The 16308-nt window shown below is 46.2% G+C and overlaps 1 pseudogene; it reads left to right on the top strand.

Annotated features, from left to right (window-relative positions):
• The first annotated feature begins 15297 nt into the window (after nt 1–15297).
• Nucleotides 15298–15952, top strand: LOC121465919 (annotated as a pseudogene).
• Nucleotides 15953–16308: the final 356 nt, after the last annotated feature.

Below are 16308 nucleotides of genomic sequence, written 5' to 3'. Positions count from 1 at the left end.
GAGATGACCATGAGCCAAGGCAAGGTATGGAAAATTAAGACTTGAAAGCAATATGTTTAGACAATCAAGTTGATAATGGGTGGACTTATTTATTTTGTTTTCTGGTTTTTTTTTTTTGTTTTGTTTTTTGTTTTTTTGCTTGTTTTTTGAAATAGGACTTCTCTGTGTAACCCTGGCTGTCCTAGGACTCGCTCTGTAGAACAGGCTGGCCTCAGACTCAGATCTGCTTGCTTCTGCCTCCTGAGTGCTGGGATTAAAGGTGTGCACCACTGCTGCCTGGCAAGGGGTGGACTTAGATGGTTAATACTGATTGCCAATTTGACAAAATCTAGAATCACCTGGGAGACAACACTCTGGGCATGTCTGTGAGGAAATATCTAGATTACATTGAGGTAAAAAAAAAGACCTACCCTAACTGTAAGAAAAACAGTATTTCACGGGCTAGGCTCCCAAAGTGAATAAAAAGCAAAAAGCAAATAAAACACTAGTATCCACCTCTCTCTGATTCCTGACCACTGATGCAGCGTGACCTGTGGGCTTCCACTTTGCCGCCGTGTCTTCTCCACCACAGTGGGCTATCTCAGGAGACTGTGAGCTCCTCTTTCCTTCCTTCAGAGGCTGCTGCCAGTTCTTTTTTCACAGCAAGGAGGATAGAAACTACCAACACAGCACACACGGCATTTCCTGCAAATGAGCTACAATTTTATAGAATAGCTTCATGAACATCTGTGATTCTAGCCTCAAGTCTGTACAAAGGGCAGCCCACTGGGGACGTGTCTGGGTGACTGCACTAAATGACATAATCACAAAGAATTGCATCTTTCCACTCGACTGGTAGCAAACCTGCCATGTTCCAAGCAAAAGAACAGCTCAGCTGCTGTGTGCTTCCCAAATGCAACCATCAGCACCAAGAGTTGGCATCACCCACACACAGCCTTGCTCTGAGACCACATCTCCACGGACCAGATGCCAGCGGAGGGAAGCCACATTTTATTGTGCAAAGATGGAGTAGGATTTATTTTACAAATTCGTGGCAGTTTCCCATCTCAAAAAGAAGCAATGCTTTCTATTTCTATCTGTCAGGAGATGGAGCCTGTGATTGTCAGGACGGTCCATGCAAAACCCTGAGCCTCCATCTTCTTCTCTTTGCTACCTGGACTACAGGCCCCACGCCTTCCTTTTACCCAGTCAGCACCAGCTGCGTTCTTCACTATTGCCATTTTGTCGTGTGTGTGTGTGTGATATCTTTGCACATATTGATGTGTATGTATACATGGACGTGAAGTCATGCATGTGCATGCAGTGACCAGAGTACACCTGGTGTCTTTTCCACTCTCCATCTTATCTTACTTCTATTTTTAGATGGGCCAGGATTTCAGGACATTTGCTGAACAGAACAAAGACTTCCTGTATACCTGTCTCCCTGACTTTCCAAATGGAATCCCTTTCGACATCTGTTTCTACCATCGCCGTGATCTATATCTAATCTAGCCTTTAAAAAGAGCTGGAATTGAGCAATCCAAGGACTCCCTGGTCTGCTTAACCTGAGATGTGCTCTGGCCCAGTTTAACCCTCCAGATGTGAAGGTTGTGGAATTGGCTGCAGCAGGAACAGGCGGAGGTGGGTTGTGAAGGAAGAGTGGGGTGGTAGACAAGAGAGGATAATAAATAAAGAACTTTGCTTATATCACTGTTTCCTCAGGTAGCCTGAAGTAGTACAGTTCTGACCGGTCAAGTGGCTGACAGCTTACTCTGAGATATGAGCGCTATAACCTACAAGGAATCAAATCCTACTCCCTGTCTTCCAAATGGGAAATAGTTAGTGTCTGGCATTGTTTGTTAACCCATGCTTACTTAGAAAGGGACAGACACAGATGACCGATGACAGGAGTGAGGGTGACTTTAAGAGCTCTGACTAGAACACGAGATGTGGCTGGTTTCTGTGTAAACTGTGTCAGGAAACCCCAAACAGTGTAATCAGTTCTAATCTTTGTGTTTCCATCCACCATGCCAAGGCCATGGTCACAGTGTTATTTCATTTCCAATGGAGGGAAATGAAGGGAAAGAAATAGGCGCAAGAAGCAATGGGGACATAATAGGACAAGAGGGATTCCTGAGGGTCTCCTGCCCCGTGTGGGGCTGTGCTTGTCCCTGTGTGATGACCACTGTCTGCTTCTTCTGCTTCTGAAACGGAGAGAAAGTTTATGGACAGATGACAGAGAGGGTAATGGGAGGCCAGGAGGATGATTCAATACAAGCATGGGATCTGAGTTCAGATTCCCAGCACCCACATAAAAATACAGGTATGCTGACCCGCTCCTGTAATCCCAACACAGCGGAGGTGGAGAGAGGAAGATCTCTGGAGCTCACTGCCCAGGCAACCTAGTTGAATTGATGAGCCTGTCTCAAAAAACAAGGCAGATAGCAACAGAAGAAGACACCTGACATTGACCTCTGGCGCATACAGAGACATGAGTGGACACGCCCACACACGTGCATACACACACACACACACACACAAACACACACATAGTGGAAGGCTTATGGGACATAAGTCCATGTAGCCTTCATAAAACATAAAGTCCTAGGATGAAAAAGCAGTGTCCACAGGACCAGAGAATCGGAACAATGACTACAGGGGCTGATGCAACAATGGCAGTAACTGGAACTGATACTCAGGGCTCCTCACCCCACCGTCCTCCCACCCATCCTCCTGCCTTTCTCCTCTGCATTGTTCCTGGTGGGTCCCTTGGAACCTTTCCCCAGAGATTAGCTCTGCTTAAGGGATACTTTCCTGTGGCACATTTGACGAGCACTGTGAGGAAGGATGACACAGGTGGTGGACTTGTCATGGGGCGGGCGAAGGGGAGCACGAATCCAGGAGCCTAGGTCAGCTGAGCACATGGGCAGGATGGACAGAGAGGTGTGGCGGTCCCTTGCTTATGTTTTGCTTTGAAAGTCACAGAAAAGATTCTGGAGGCGTAATGTTTTAACTGGGCTAGCTTCCCAATGCATCACACACACACACACACACACACACACACACACACACACACAGAGCTGTTTCCATAAGCAAACAGAGAACTGAATATACACAAATGACTCTATTCATACGCCTTCCTGACAGGCTGTGCCATTTCTCTTTTGTTGTCAATCATCAATGTTTGCACAAACTTTAGCTTTAACTGACTTGCCCTACTTCCTTCCATTCCCTAAGCCAATAATGCTCCCTAATTCCTTGATTTACACAAGCAAGGTCTAAGATTCAAGGGTTTGAAGCAGCGCCCAGGAGTTCCAAACTATGTGTTTGAATTCTTTAGTGATCTCCTATTTACAGGCAGACAGAGAACCGTCGGACTCTCTGGACTCAACTGAGCCCTGCTCACCTGAAACCCATGCGCCTTCACCTAGTTTCCCCTAAGTTGTACCTCCGGGCTAGTAACAACAATAGACTACTCAGAGTGGCATTAAGAATCGGGTATAATCCTCACAAACAACATGGGACACCTTATGCCATCTACCTTTGCTCTTTCTTTACCTGTGTCAAAGATGATATTGCCATATTTTACAGCACCCTGAAAAGCAACCCGAGTCTGATCCTAAGAATTTGTTAGCGCGTATATCATGAGAATCACCTTAAGACACACTGGCCTTCAGGGATGACCTGTTTGGAGGGGAAGTTTGATATTTTGTGGGTTGTTTGAATGTAATGAAAGTTACCTTAGTTTTTGTTGTGAAATGCAGCCCGCTTTGTTGGTCTGTTTCCACCCATTAGAGCTGATTTCCATGTCTTGCCTGGCTGGTCACGGCACTGCCAGCACTCAGAATAGAGCCTGGTGCTCAGCCAGCAAACACTTCCTCATGAAGACCTGTGTCACCAGATCCTTTCCCTTCAGCCACCTGCCTCCTCTGAGGAGGTGGGGAAACAGAAGCAACATATACAGATCTGAATATCTTTGCTTTTAAAGCCACTAAAAATAACAACATAAAACTGCCCCTAGTCCACATGATGTAGGAGAAACTTGAAGGAATAGCATTGATGTTGTAGATGATTTACTGATAGCTTCACTTAGGAGGCATTCAGTCATACAAAGTAGCAGTTAGCTGAAGGAGCACTGCCTCCACAAAACCTTATGATAGGTAATGTGCTACCCAGGCTTGTTAGAGACAAGCACAGTTTAGGATGCTAAGAGGTAAATGTTTGTTCACCAGGATTGACCAAACATTAGATTTCATTCCCATAATGAAGGAGGCAACCCCAATTTACAACCAGCTGTTAAGTCCCCTTTTCTCTCAGAGAACATGCCTCTAAGGCAGTGATTCTCAACCTTCTCAATGTTGCAATCCTGTAATACAGTTCCAGGTACTTTTATATGGGCGTATCTGTGTGTGGGCGGACCTTCCAGGAGATGGATAGAAGAACGGTGTCTCAGTTCCTAAGACCATCAGAAATATGCTCTTGGGTGATCCCTTTGTGGGCTGTGATCCACAGGTTGAGAATCTCTGCTGTAAGGGGCTTAAAGGGGGCAGGGTAGGATGACAATCATTGTTCATTTCTGTTCTGCTAGAAAACCTCCTGGTCCTCTCCTTAAGAAAAGCAAGTGGGCAAGATGACCCTGGTAACAACTATCCAAAAAGAATATCCCTGGTGTGCTTAAAATAATTCTGGCAAGCTGCAGTATCTACACTGTATAAATCTCCCATCTGCCTGTGTGGCCATACTGACAGTCTCCAGTCTCTGTTTAAATTACTCAAAGTGTAGCTTGGACCAGGACCTGAAAGAGCTTTAAGTTGACAGTGTATGTGGAATGCGTAAGCCTGAGATGTATATAAGTTGGTCAAATCTTTTGTCCTCGACACCTCCTCTTTAGGCATTAGCCAGAGCTGGACTTGGTGCTGTTATTATAGATGCTTTTCCACTATTTGACTTGAGTGTATGGAGTGAATTCTCACCATGGGAGGAATACTTATGCATCATAGGTGCATGTGATATGTCAATAAATATATACACTGGAAGGTATTTAAATCAGAGCAAATAGATTTGTCTCCTTAAACATTTGCCATTTCCTTGTGGTGAAAAATGCCTAGAATATTTTTTTTCTTCCTTTTAAAAACACACTGTGCCCAGAACTAGTGAGATGACTCAGCGGGCAAAGGCAATTTTGCCAGGTTCAATGATCTGAGTTTGAACCCCAGAACCCACATGGTCGAAGGAGGGAACTGACACCTTCAAACTATCCTGGACTTTCATATCTGTGCTAGGATATACATGCGTTTTAATAAATACACCCAGGACCTAATAGCTGTGTGTAGTCACCCAAGTATGCATAACATCTCCAATCTTATTCCCCTCTAACTATAACTTAGTATCCAGTGATTGGCCTTTCCTGTCCTTCATCTCTCCAGTATCTGGTAGTCACCGTTCTATCCTCAAATTCTATTGGGTCATTTTTCTAGATTCCACAAATGAGTGAGACATTACATTAATGGTCTTGCTGCATTTGGTTTGTTTCCCTTAAAGCAGCAATTCTCAAACTGTGGTTGTGACCCCCAATAGGATTGCCTTAGACCATTGGAAAACACATATTTCCAGTAGTCTTAGGAACTGACACATCACTCCTATCTCTCTCCAGGCAGGTCTACCCAGATTCAGAGATGCCCACATCTGAGTACTCGGAACTGTATTAAAGGGTCACAGCATTAGCAAGGCTGGGAACCACTGACTTCAAGTAGTGATCACCATATTTCCACCCAAATTGTCACAAATAACCAGACTTCCTCCATTTTTATAGCTGAGTAGTATTAAATGAGATTACAGCATATTTTCTTTATCCATTCATGGGTTGATAGGCAGACATTAAGGTTGATTCCAGTTCTTGGCAATCGTGGACAGTCATAATTCCCTCTGGATTTCTGGTTACATTGACAGTCACACCTAATACAAATAAATGAAAGTTCTTCTTGGGATCAAAGAAGGAAAGGAAAGCAATAGTTGAAGAACGGTCGCCAGCCTGTGGACTTCAGAGTATTGCATGCCCGGTACACCGGCAGACACAAGGAAGCAATGTAAAGTCCTCTATGCTAGACTGAGAGGGCCTCAAAGGTGCTTGAGCAGGAGTTGGTTTATCCATCTGGGTCTAGCATCGGAACAATGAAGAACCACAAGAGAGCATCCTCAGAGGCTGCTACAGGGCATGAGCATCAACAGTGGGACAAGTTCATGTGGATAGGGATGGAGACCACTGGGTTACTGCTCAGAAAAGCCTAGCTTTGACCATGGTGCTTGGTCCAGACGTGGCTCCTGGAAAGAGGCATGGAAAATACTGAACAGGCAGAGTTTAAATCCTGATCTCTCAGGCTAGGAATGTGGTTCAGTTGGTAGAGCGCTTGCCTAACATGCACAAGGCTCTGGGTTCAAGCGGAGCACTAGTTCAGTTGGTAGAGTGCTTGCCTAACATGCACAAGGCTCTGGGTTCAAGCGGAGCACTAGTTCAGTTGGTAGATCGCTTGCCTAACATGCACAAGGCTCTGGGTTCAAGCGGAGCACTAGTTCAGTTGGTAGAGTGCTTGCCTAACATGCACAAGGCTCTGGGTTCAAGCGGAGCACTAGTTCAGTTGGTAGAGTGCTTGCCTAACATGCACAAGGCTCTGGGTTCAAGCGGAGCACTACACAAGCAGGAGTGGTGGTGCACACCTGTCATCACAGCACTTGTAGGTGAAAAGGACAGACAGCAGGAGTTCAAGACCAGCCAGGGCTCCATGCCACCCTGTTTCAAAAGTGAAGAAATTCTGAATTCTCTTTGTTTAAATATGAGATTACTGAGTTACCCAAAACACAAATGCACACTTTGTCCAGGGATCCTCCTAGACAAGATGGCTTTTATTTTTTCTAATATTTATTTATTTATTATGTATACAATATTCTGTCTGTGTGTATGCCTGCAGGCCAGAAGAGGGCACCAGACCTCATTACAGATGGTTGTGAGCCACCATGTGGTTGCTGGGAATTGAACTCAGGACCTTTGGAAGAGCAGGCAATGCTCTCTGGGGGCTGGAGAGATGGCTTTTGTGTTTTTTAAAATCAAGTACCCAAGACCGCAAGATGTTGAGAATGATAAAGGTATACAATGAAGTTAAAACATCTACTCTGAAAACCCCTTGTGACTTGATGTGGTCTGGCAGGTGCCAACTCTCAGTCAGTTCAATGCAGATTATCAGAAATGCAGCTGCTTGTTGGAACGACAGCTGGCTTGAACTTGGATCAAAGTTGTCAGAGTTTTGAGAAGCAGGGGCTGATGGGGAATGTGCAGGGCCAGGTTGCACAGGCCAGGGACTGGCTTAGTTTCTGATGGTGTATTATGACTCTGAAAGAAAAAGACTTTCACGTTCAAGTTTAAGCAGATCTGTGATGCTCACTTTGGGTCTTAATGGCTGCTGGTTTTCCTTGGTTCTCCAAAACACAATAAGACATGGTTTAGCTGTATGCAGATCATACCAACTAGGTATCTGGGTTGAGGGGAATGAAAATTTAGGAAAACAAGTTAGTGTTTTAACTTAAATACTTTTAACTTAAATAAGTCAGTAAGATAATAGGGAGAAATTCTAGGTCTTAGAGTGGATAAACAAAATTTAAGAAATGAGACTTAAGAAATAACCTGGGTGCTCCTGAGAGAAACTAGGGACCGCTGGTACAAACTGAATCATCAGCGATGGGAAGATGGCTCAGCTGGTAAACTGATTAGCACACAAATGTGAGAGCCTGAGTTTGGTCCTCAGAACCCATGTCAAAAGCTAGGCATGGTGTGGTATATGAATATAATCCCAGTGCTGGTCAGGCAGAGACGGGAGCCTCCCTACAGCTTACTGGCCAGCCAAGCTAACCGAGCTGCTTAACACCAGATTCAATGAGAGATGCTGCCTCAAAACAAAACAAAGAAGGACAAAGAATGACCAAGGAAATTACCCCAGTGTTGATCTCTGGCGTTTCCATGTTTGTGCAGTGCACGCGTGCGCACACACACACACACACACACACAGAGAGAGAGAGAGAGAGAGAGAGAGAGAGAGAGAGAGAGAGAGAGAGGGAGAAAGAGACCATAGACACACACACGCACAGACAGACAGACACATGGACACAGAGGATTGGTCATCATCCCTGAGGCTAACTTAGTTGCTATGTAGACTTGATTCTAAATGATATGACAGATGGCAGACCTGAAATTCTTCGCTTCTGGTCAGGGTGCGACTTTAGAACTAGGAGCCAGGCTGAGCCTGCTGGAGCACCTCCACACCTCCACAGCTTAGGTTGGGAAGCAGGCTTAGCCTATGAGATTTGTTAGTACCTGCTGACTTTAATTGCATTGTAACTACGGTAAGAGTCCCCCCCCCCCATGTCTTTCTGCCTATCACCCCATGAGATTGAAGGGCAGAGCTCATGCAATTTATTATTCTTCAGCAAGAATACCAATTCATCCTTTAGTATAGCATGGATTGGTTCTCTCAAATTCCAAATAAATAAATAAATAAAAGATTAGAAAAAGTTCTTTCGAGTTAGTTGCTACACAAGAAGTTACTTTTCTGGTTTCCTGCACAGCAAAATGTTGAGGGAATCATCAGAGAGCTAGAAGTAGGGTCTGGACCCCAGTAGGGAGGGGAAATGCCCAGGATGGGCTATGCAGTCAAGTCAAGGGGGCGGAAGGAAAGTTTCAGAACTGTCTCTGCTCTTCCCTGCCATGGACCCTCACAGAAGGATGGAAAGATGGAGTCATCCTCCAGGCTCTGCCTGCTGCTCAGACCACCGACATTTATAGCACCTTCTTCATTTCAAGTCATCCTCAACAGTGATTCCTCTTTCCTGTTTCTAGAAACCCTGCACTCGAGGACACAAGCCCTTGCCTCCAGTGCATCTCATCAGCTCCGGAGTTCTTCCACTGTAAATGTCTATGGTAAGGCCTCAGGTCTCCTTTGTCATCTTGACCAGATGCAAAGATTCAGAGAGCCCAGGGAACTGGAGTATTTCCCTTTGTTCGTGGGAAGGTGGGAGTATGTGGAGCTGGTCTCCCCTCTGAAACGCAGCTAGAGCCATGCCAGCTGGAGGAGATGGGGAGGCATCGCTGGGCACCCGCATGGTAGACAGATGCAGAAGGAAGGAGAAACGGGTGTGGGTCCGAAGGAAAGCCTGGCCAGAATTGGGGTAAAGGCTTCAGCACTTTTCTATTGCTATGGCAAAACAGCATGACCAAGGCAACTTAGAAGAGAAAACGTTTTATTGGCTTGTGGTTTTAGAGGGTTAGAGTCCACAATGGTGACGGGAACAGCCGAGGGAACACATCTTGATCCACAAACAAGAGGCAAAGGGAGAGGAATATTGGGAATGGTATGAGCCTTGAAATCTCAAAGGCTTCCTCAGCCCAGCGACAAGCCTTCTCCAACAAGGCCAAGCCTTCTAATCTTTCCAAAAAGTTCCTCCAACTGGGGGCCAAATACTCAAACATATGAGCCTATGGGGTCGTCCTCATTCTAACCGCCACACTCAGAAAGGAGTAGTGTTGGTTCCAAGGCGTGAGGTCCAGAGAGACACCCAAGCTCAGGAAGATCACAGGCCACTTGAAAGAGTTAGGTGGAGAAAATCCACCCTCCAGTGCAGGAATCAGAGTAGCCTAGTTTTGAACCTGCTCAGTTCTTCTTCTCTGGAGTCTCCATGATACTCCAGTGCAGGAATCAGAGTAGCCTAGTTTTGAACCTGCTCAGTTCTTCTTCTCTGGAGTCTCCATGATACTCCAGGGACATCATGGTGTGGCAATATGGAAAGGGGGCCTAGCCAGGACTAAAGGGGCTTGGATCTTCACTAAGGGGCCATTGAACTCTCAGCGCCCATGTCTGTTTATTTATAAAATAGACTAGTAACTACACCTGGATGAAGTGGATAAAATAGTGTTACTAAAGCTATTTTCTTTTTATTTCTTTTTACTAGGTTGCCCACGCTGACCTTGAACTCCAGATGCTCCCGCCTCCATCTCCTCAGTGATGGGATTACAGATGTGCGCAGCTGTGCTAAAAAGAAAAGGCATTTTTAGAGAGACTCAAGGACCAGAACAACCATTTCAAAGAAAGAGTTTCAATTATTAATTTCCCTAATGATAGGAGAGCCTGCTACACATGGATATTATGTATAAAACATTATTTACTTATTTTTCGTTATTTAAGACAGAGTCACGTGTGTTTCAAGCTGACCTCAGATCCTGTTGCCGCCACCTGGGATAGATTACTGATGTTTTAAATGTATTTCGTGCGTTGTTTAGTTTTTCTCTCTTGTGGCAGATAACACTAGAGACCTCTCCGGGCAAGTCTAAAAAGCTCAGGAAAGTCATGGGTGAAATGGCTGAGGGACTGAGCAGTGCCCGGCTCTTGATAAGATATTTACATTTCCACTTGTTGGTGCTGAGAATAAACACTGATGCTGGTGTGGATCTGGGGAAGCACGGGTTCTAACAGGAAAGAGGCTGGCCAACGCCTGATAACAGGTACGTAAAGCCACGTTTCTCCTTCTTCCGAGAAAGAGGGCTCTGTTGCTACAGGTTGCTATTGATTTTTTTAACCAAGAACATTGATAAAACTATCAAAATTCCACCTCTTTTTAACTATTTTGAAAACAATATCTTTGTGCGTGTGGGTGTGTAGAGGTGAGAGTGTTGTCATGTGCCTACAGGTACAATTGTGGGGGGGGGCGTGAGTTCAGAGGTCAGAGGTCCATGTTGTTCTTATTTTATATGTATGTGTGTGTTGTCTGCGTGTATCCATGTGCACTGTGTGAGTAGAGGGCCTGCAGAGGACAGAAAAAGGTGTTGGCTCTCCTGGAACCGGAGTTAGGGAGAATTGCAAGCCGTTGTGTGGGTGCTGAGAACTGAACCCTCTCTGGGAGAGATAACCACTGAACCATCTCTTCAGCCCTTGGTACCTGAAGTTCATGGATCAGGCTAGACTCTCTAGCCAGAGCTAGCTAGGGGAATGATCTGGTCAATGAAAGGCTTGCTGTGCATGCATTGGAGCCTGGGTTCAGTTCCCAGCAACTATTTGAAAAAGTCACATGTAGACATGTTTCTGTTGTCCCAGCACTCTGAAAATGAAGAAGGAGGATCTCTGGGACTGGCTGGGCAGCCAGTATAGCCCAGTCAGTGAGCTCCCAGTTCCAAGAGAAACTCTGTCTCAAAGAATAAGGTAGAGAAACAACTGAAGATATCTGATGTTGACTTCTGGCCTACATACCCTACATACTCACACACACATACACATGCACACATGAACACACAATACATTTACACACACACAAACACATACTTATACACAGAGAAACATACTAATACACACAAATACACACTTTTACAGACTTTCAAAAAAGTAGCTTTGTGGTTCACTCACCTGTTGCTGCCACTATTGTAACGAAGGGGAAGGAAAAGTTCTCACACAATGATAATTTAAGGGCTTATGAAGCAGACCTGGCATGTAGCTCAGCTGGTGGAGTGTTTGTGTACATGAAGACTTGGGTTTCAGGCCCCAACAAGGCATTGTGGGATGCATGTGTATTCCCAGTACTCAGGAGTTAGAGGTGCAAAGGTCCAGAATTCAAGGTCATCTTTGTCCACATAATGAGTTCAATACCAGCTTGGTCTGCAGAAGAAGTGTGTGTGTGTGTGTGTGTGTGTGTGTGTGTGTGTGTGTGTGACAGAGAGAGAGAGAGAGAGAGAGAAAGAGAGAGAATTAAGAATCTCATGTCCTTTGTCTCCATCCTTGTTCAGACTAACAACCTAATGGTTTCCATTGCATAAACACTGTTTTTAAAGCTGTATCAAGAAGGAACAGAGTATGTCTGGAATAATACACAGTAAAAGGGGCCAAGAGGAGAGTCTATCCTCTGACTCACTGAAATCTAATGAATGGAGTTGGCCACCCAGTAGCACATTGCCTTCCAGGCCAGGAGGATCACAGTACCATCTGCTTAGCATTGACTGTCAGCCCTAACTTTGTGCTAGTTTGAGTCTCCCCTCTGTTGTGGGATATTTGGACACTGTGAAGGTATATTGCTGTGATTGGTGTAATAAAACGCTGAATGGCCAACAGCGAGGCAGAAGCTACAGGTAGAGAGAGGATGAGGAGGAGGGATAATTGAGGTGCACAGGAGATACCACTGGGACTCAGAGGCCATTGGACATACAGAATGAAAGACAGGTAAAAGCCACATGGTAAAACATAGATTAATAGAAGCAGGTTAAGTTATAAGAGCCAGTGGGACAAGCCTAAACTAATGGTCAAGCTTTCATAATTAATAAGTTTCCATGTTGTTATTGGTGAGATGAAGGCCCAAAGAAAAGTCTGATTACACCCCCCCTCTTCACGCCAAGACATTGGTTGGACCTTCTCTCTCAAGATGACCTTCACACTGTGTCTTAGTGCCTGGGCCCCTGTGGCTCTGGCAGGCCTTGCTGTGCCTCTGTCTAACCGCTTTCATGTACCCTGGTCCTACTGGGGCTGACCCAGGGAGCTGTGGAATGACTGAGATCAGCAGAACCCTCTGCCCCAGGTGCCCGAAATAGCACTTTATCTTCGTGTCTTTCCGACTCACTATTAAATGCAAACAAAAGATGTGTATAGAATCGATGGTGTGGTAGGAGCTCTTCAGAGAGGTCCCAGCATACTTCACAGCTGGCGGGAGGAGTAGACACACAAACATGCCATTCTGTGTATTAAAGGCTGTCTAATTCATTCATAAAAAGGAGCGGTGGGCTGGAGTAGAGCTCAGAGGTAGAATGTGTGCTTTGCATAGATAAGGCCCTAGATGCATCTCCAGCACTTAAAACAGTGCAAACCTAGGGATATGGCTCAGTCAATATGATACTTGCTATGCAAGCAAGGTCCTGAGTTTAGACGTCTGACATTTGTGTAAAGAACCAGGCATGGTGGTATCGCCTCTAATCCTAGGGCTGGGGAGGTAGAGCTAAGTGGATCTCACTGGCCAGCTAGCTCAGCCAAAGTGGCGAGTCCCGGGTTTAGTGGGGGACTGCCTCAAAATATAAAATGGAAAGCAACCGAGGAAGACGCCTTATGTCAACTTCTGACCTCCACAAGCACACACCTGAAGTACAGCTATTCATGCCAAGCGGCTTCCTTTGTGAATTCTGAAGCATGGGCTTGCAAGGACCCCATCTAAAGTTTGAAGTGTTCACTTAGAGGAGGCCACGGGCTTGTTCTCCAGGCCAGCCTCGTAAATGCCTTTGGCTCTTGGGCAGGAGTGGAGTCCTGCTATGCCCTCTTCTTGCGCCCTCCTACGCCTATGCTTTGAGGCTGGCATACACCTGGGCAACGCCTGTTCAGCTCTGCTACTCAAGTTGCAGGGGGTGTTGGCAGCTGCTAGGAAACCAAAAGCACACAATGAAGAAGAAACGGTAGCAGGCTAGGAAAAAATCGGAAGTTGGCGCAGTTGAATGACGATAGGGACTTTTCCTCCTTTTCTTTTTGGCTGGGAGACAAGCATGGTTTTTGTTAGCTTAAAGGGAGCGGGGGCTCATAGCAGTTATGTGGCTGGACCTAGTTTATGGATGGCTCCAGACTTTGAGTCCTGGCAAGCGCTGGCACTAGGCAATACTCAAGTGTTTTCAGCTCAGAGGAAAGTCCCCAAAGTCTCCTGGTGATTGCTACAGAGCTCAAGTCTACAGAGGAAACAAACACCCGGACCAGAACAGACCATTTGGGACGTCACAGTGGCCAGGTAGAGGTGTGGTCACTGATGCTCGGTTTTTGCTAAGACAAAATGAGGAGGGGCACTTGAGCCTGCTCCTCACTAGTCTTTTGTGATCCTGACTGGGTTGGCCAATGAGGGCAGTGGGAAGTGCTTCCTAATGCCCCAAGTGCTGGAGGGTAGATTGCTCGGTACATACTCCACGGGGCCCTTGCCGACTAGCTCTTTGGCTCGTGATCAAAGCTGACCTCATACCAACCTCACACTTCTCTGTCACATGGCTTTTATCCTCTTTCATCTTCCTATTGTGTAGGTCCCCTTTTTATAGCTCCATACATCTATGTCTTCATGGCATACCCTCTTCCCTTGTTCATTTCTGTCGTGTCTCTGGTTTGTAACCCAGAACTTCTATGGAGCCTCTGTACTTTGGGCAAGGCTAATCTTTTCGACTATGTTACCACAGCTATTTGTACAAGTCTACACTGTAATTTTGGCCTAAGAAAGTTGCACGGAGAGTCTGTGTACCTCATTTGTTCTTACATTCAACTCTGTGCACGGCACCGGGTAGAGTTTCAAAAGACAAGTTTGGGAAGAACAATAATTGGATGAAAAAGGACTGGCTCCTGGCTGCTAGTCTCGAGGTAGCTGAGTCCTGAAGCCTCTTGTGTGTAGTAATAGGAGCGGCAGGGCTGCTTCCCGCCACCCGGCTATCTTTATACCGGAAATAATTACACGGAAACTGTATTCTTTTAAACACTGCTTGGCCCTTTAGCTCTAGCCCTTACTGGCTAATTCTGATATCCGGATCAACCCATCTCTAATAATCTGTGAGCACCGGTCTTACCGGGAAGATTCTAGCCTACGTCCATCCTGGGTCGGATCTTCATTGTGTGTATCTGCCCGGGAGCGGGGCATGGCGTCTCTTCTGAGGCGTCTGCTCCCGAGAGGAGAGCTGTTGAGTCTGACCTCACTTCCTCTTCCTCCCAGCATTTTGTTCTGTTTACTCCACCCACAGGGCCAAGCAGTTTCTTTATTGCTTAACCAATGAAATCAACAGATTGATATATGACATTCCCACATCACTTGAGCATCAGTCTCCTCTAGGACCCTTCTTGGTCCAAAAAAGTGATATAGGTCAGCAAGAACAACTCTGGGCTCTAGAAATACTTGCCCTGGGAGAGACCCTAGAGTCACACGATGCAGAGATGAAGCAGGGGAGAGAGCCGGAGAGTCAGAGAGAGAGAGAGAGACAGAGAGACACAGAGAAAATGGTTTAACTAGGCAATGATGGGTTATGTTTGCTTATGCTGCAGAATATCACCTTAACTGTGTAAAGCTGTGCTACCTTTGTTTATGCTGCATTTGCTTAATTGTATAAGGATGTGTTGTATTTGTTTCACTTTGCTTGCCTAGGGCAACTGATTGATCTAATAAAAAAACTGAACGGCCAATAGTTAGGCAGAGAAAGGACAGGTGGGGCTGGCAGGCAGGGAGAACAAGTAGGAGGAGAAATCCAGGCTCAAGAAGAGAAGGCTCTTCCTTCCTGTTCCCGCAGCCTGGGCAACCATGAGCAGCAAAATCTCTCGCGACACCCTGTACAGGCGGTGCGGGAGGTCCTGCACGGGAACCAGCGCAAGCGCCGCAAGTTTTTGGAAAGGGTGGAGCTGAAGATCAGCCTGAAGAACTACGACCCCCAGAAGGGCAAGCGTTTCTCGGGCACCGTCAGGCTCAAGTCCACCCCTCGCCCCAAGTTCTTGGTGTGCGTCCTGGGGGACCAGCAGCTCTGCGATGAGGCCAAGACCGTGGATATCCCCCTCATGAACATCGAGAGGCGCTGAACAAGCTCAATAAGAACAAGAAGTTGGTTAGAAAGCTGGCCAAGAAGTATGACGCCTTTCTGGCCTCTGAGTCTCCGATCAAGCAGATCCCGCATATCCTGGGCCCAGGCCTGAACAAGGCTAGCAAGTTCCCTTCCCTCCTGACACACAATGAAAACATGGTGGCCAAAGTGGACGAGGTGAAGTCCACGATCAAGTTCCAGATGAAGAAGGTGCTATGTCTGGCTGTCGCTGTCGGCCACGTGAAGATGACTGACAATGAGCTGGTCTACAACATCCACTTGGCTGTCAATTTCTTGGTGTCCTTGCTCAGGAAGAACTGGCAAAATGTCTGGGCTTTGTATATCAAGAGCACCATGGGCAAGCCCCAGTGTCTTTACTAGGATGCCCCAATAAACCTTCGTGCTACCCCCCCCCCCAAAAAAAAAAGGAAGAAGAAGAGAAGGAGGAGAGAACAAGGGAAATGCCTGGGGCCAGAAGCCAGGCAGTCACTACCCAGCCAGACATAGAGACAGCAAGAAAGAAAAGGTAAAAAAGCTGAGGCTAAGCTAGGCCAAGCATTCAAAACTAAGTCTCTGTGTCATGATTTGGGAGCTGGTTGGTGGCACACACACACACAATAAGGCTGGTACAGAGAAAGACACACACACACACACACACACACACACAGAGAGAGAGAGAGAGAGAGAGAGAGAGAGAGAGAGAGAACTGGTTCAATGAATCACACAGAGGTCTACAT

The sequence above is a fragment of the Microtus oregoni genome, unplaced genomic scaffold, assembly GCF_018167655.1.
Source record: "Microtus oregoni isolate MIOR12 unplaced genomic scaffold, Mior012 000032F_ref0000030, whole genome shotgun sequence".
Taxonomy (NCBI): Eukaryota; Metazoa; Chordata; class Mammalia; order Rodentia; family Cricetidae; genus Microtus; species Microtus oregoni.
Note: the sequence above shows the minus strand (reverse complement) of the source record. Positions and strands in the feature narration are given on the sequence as shown.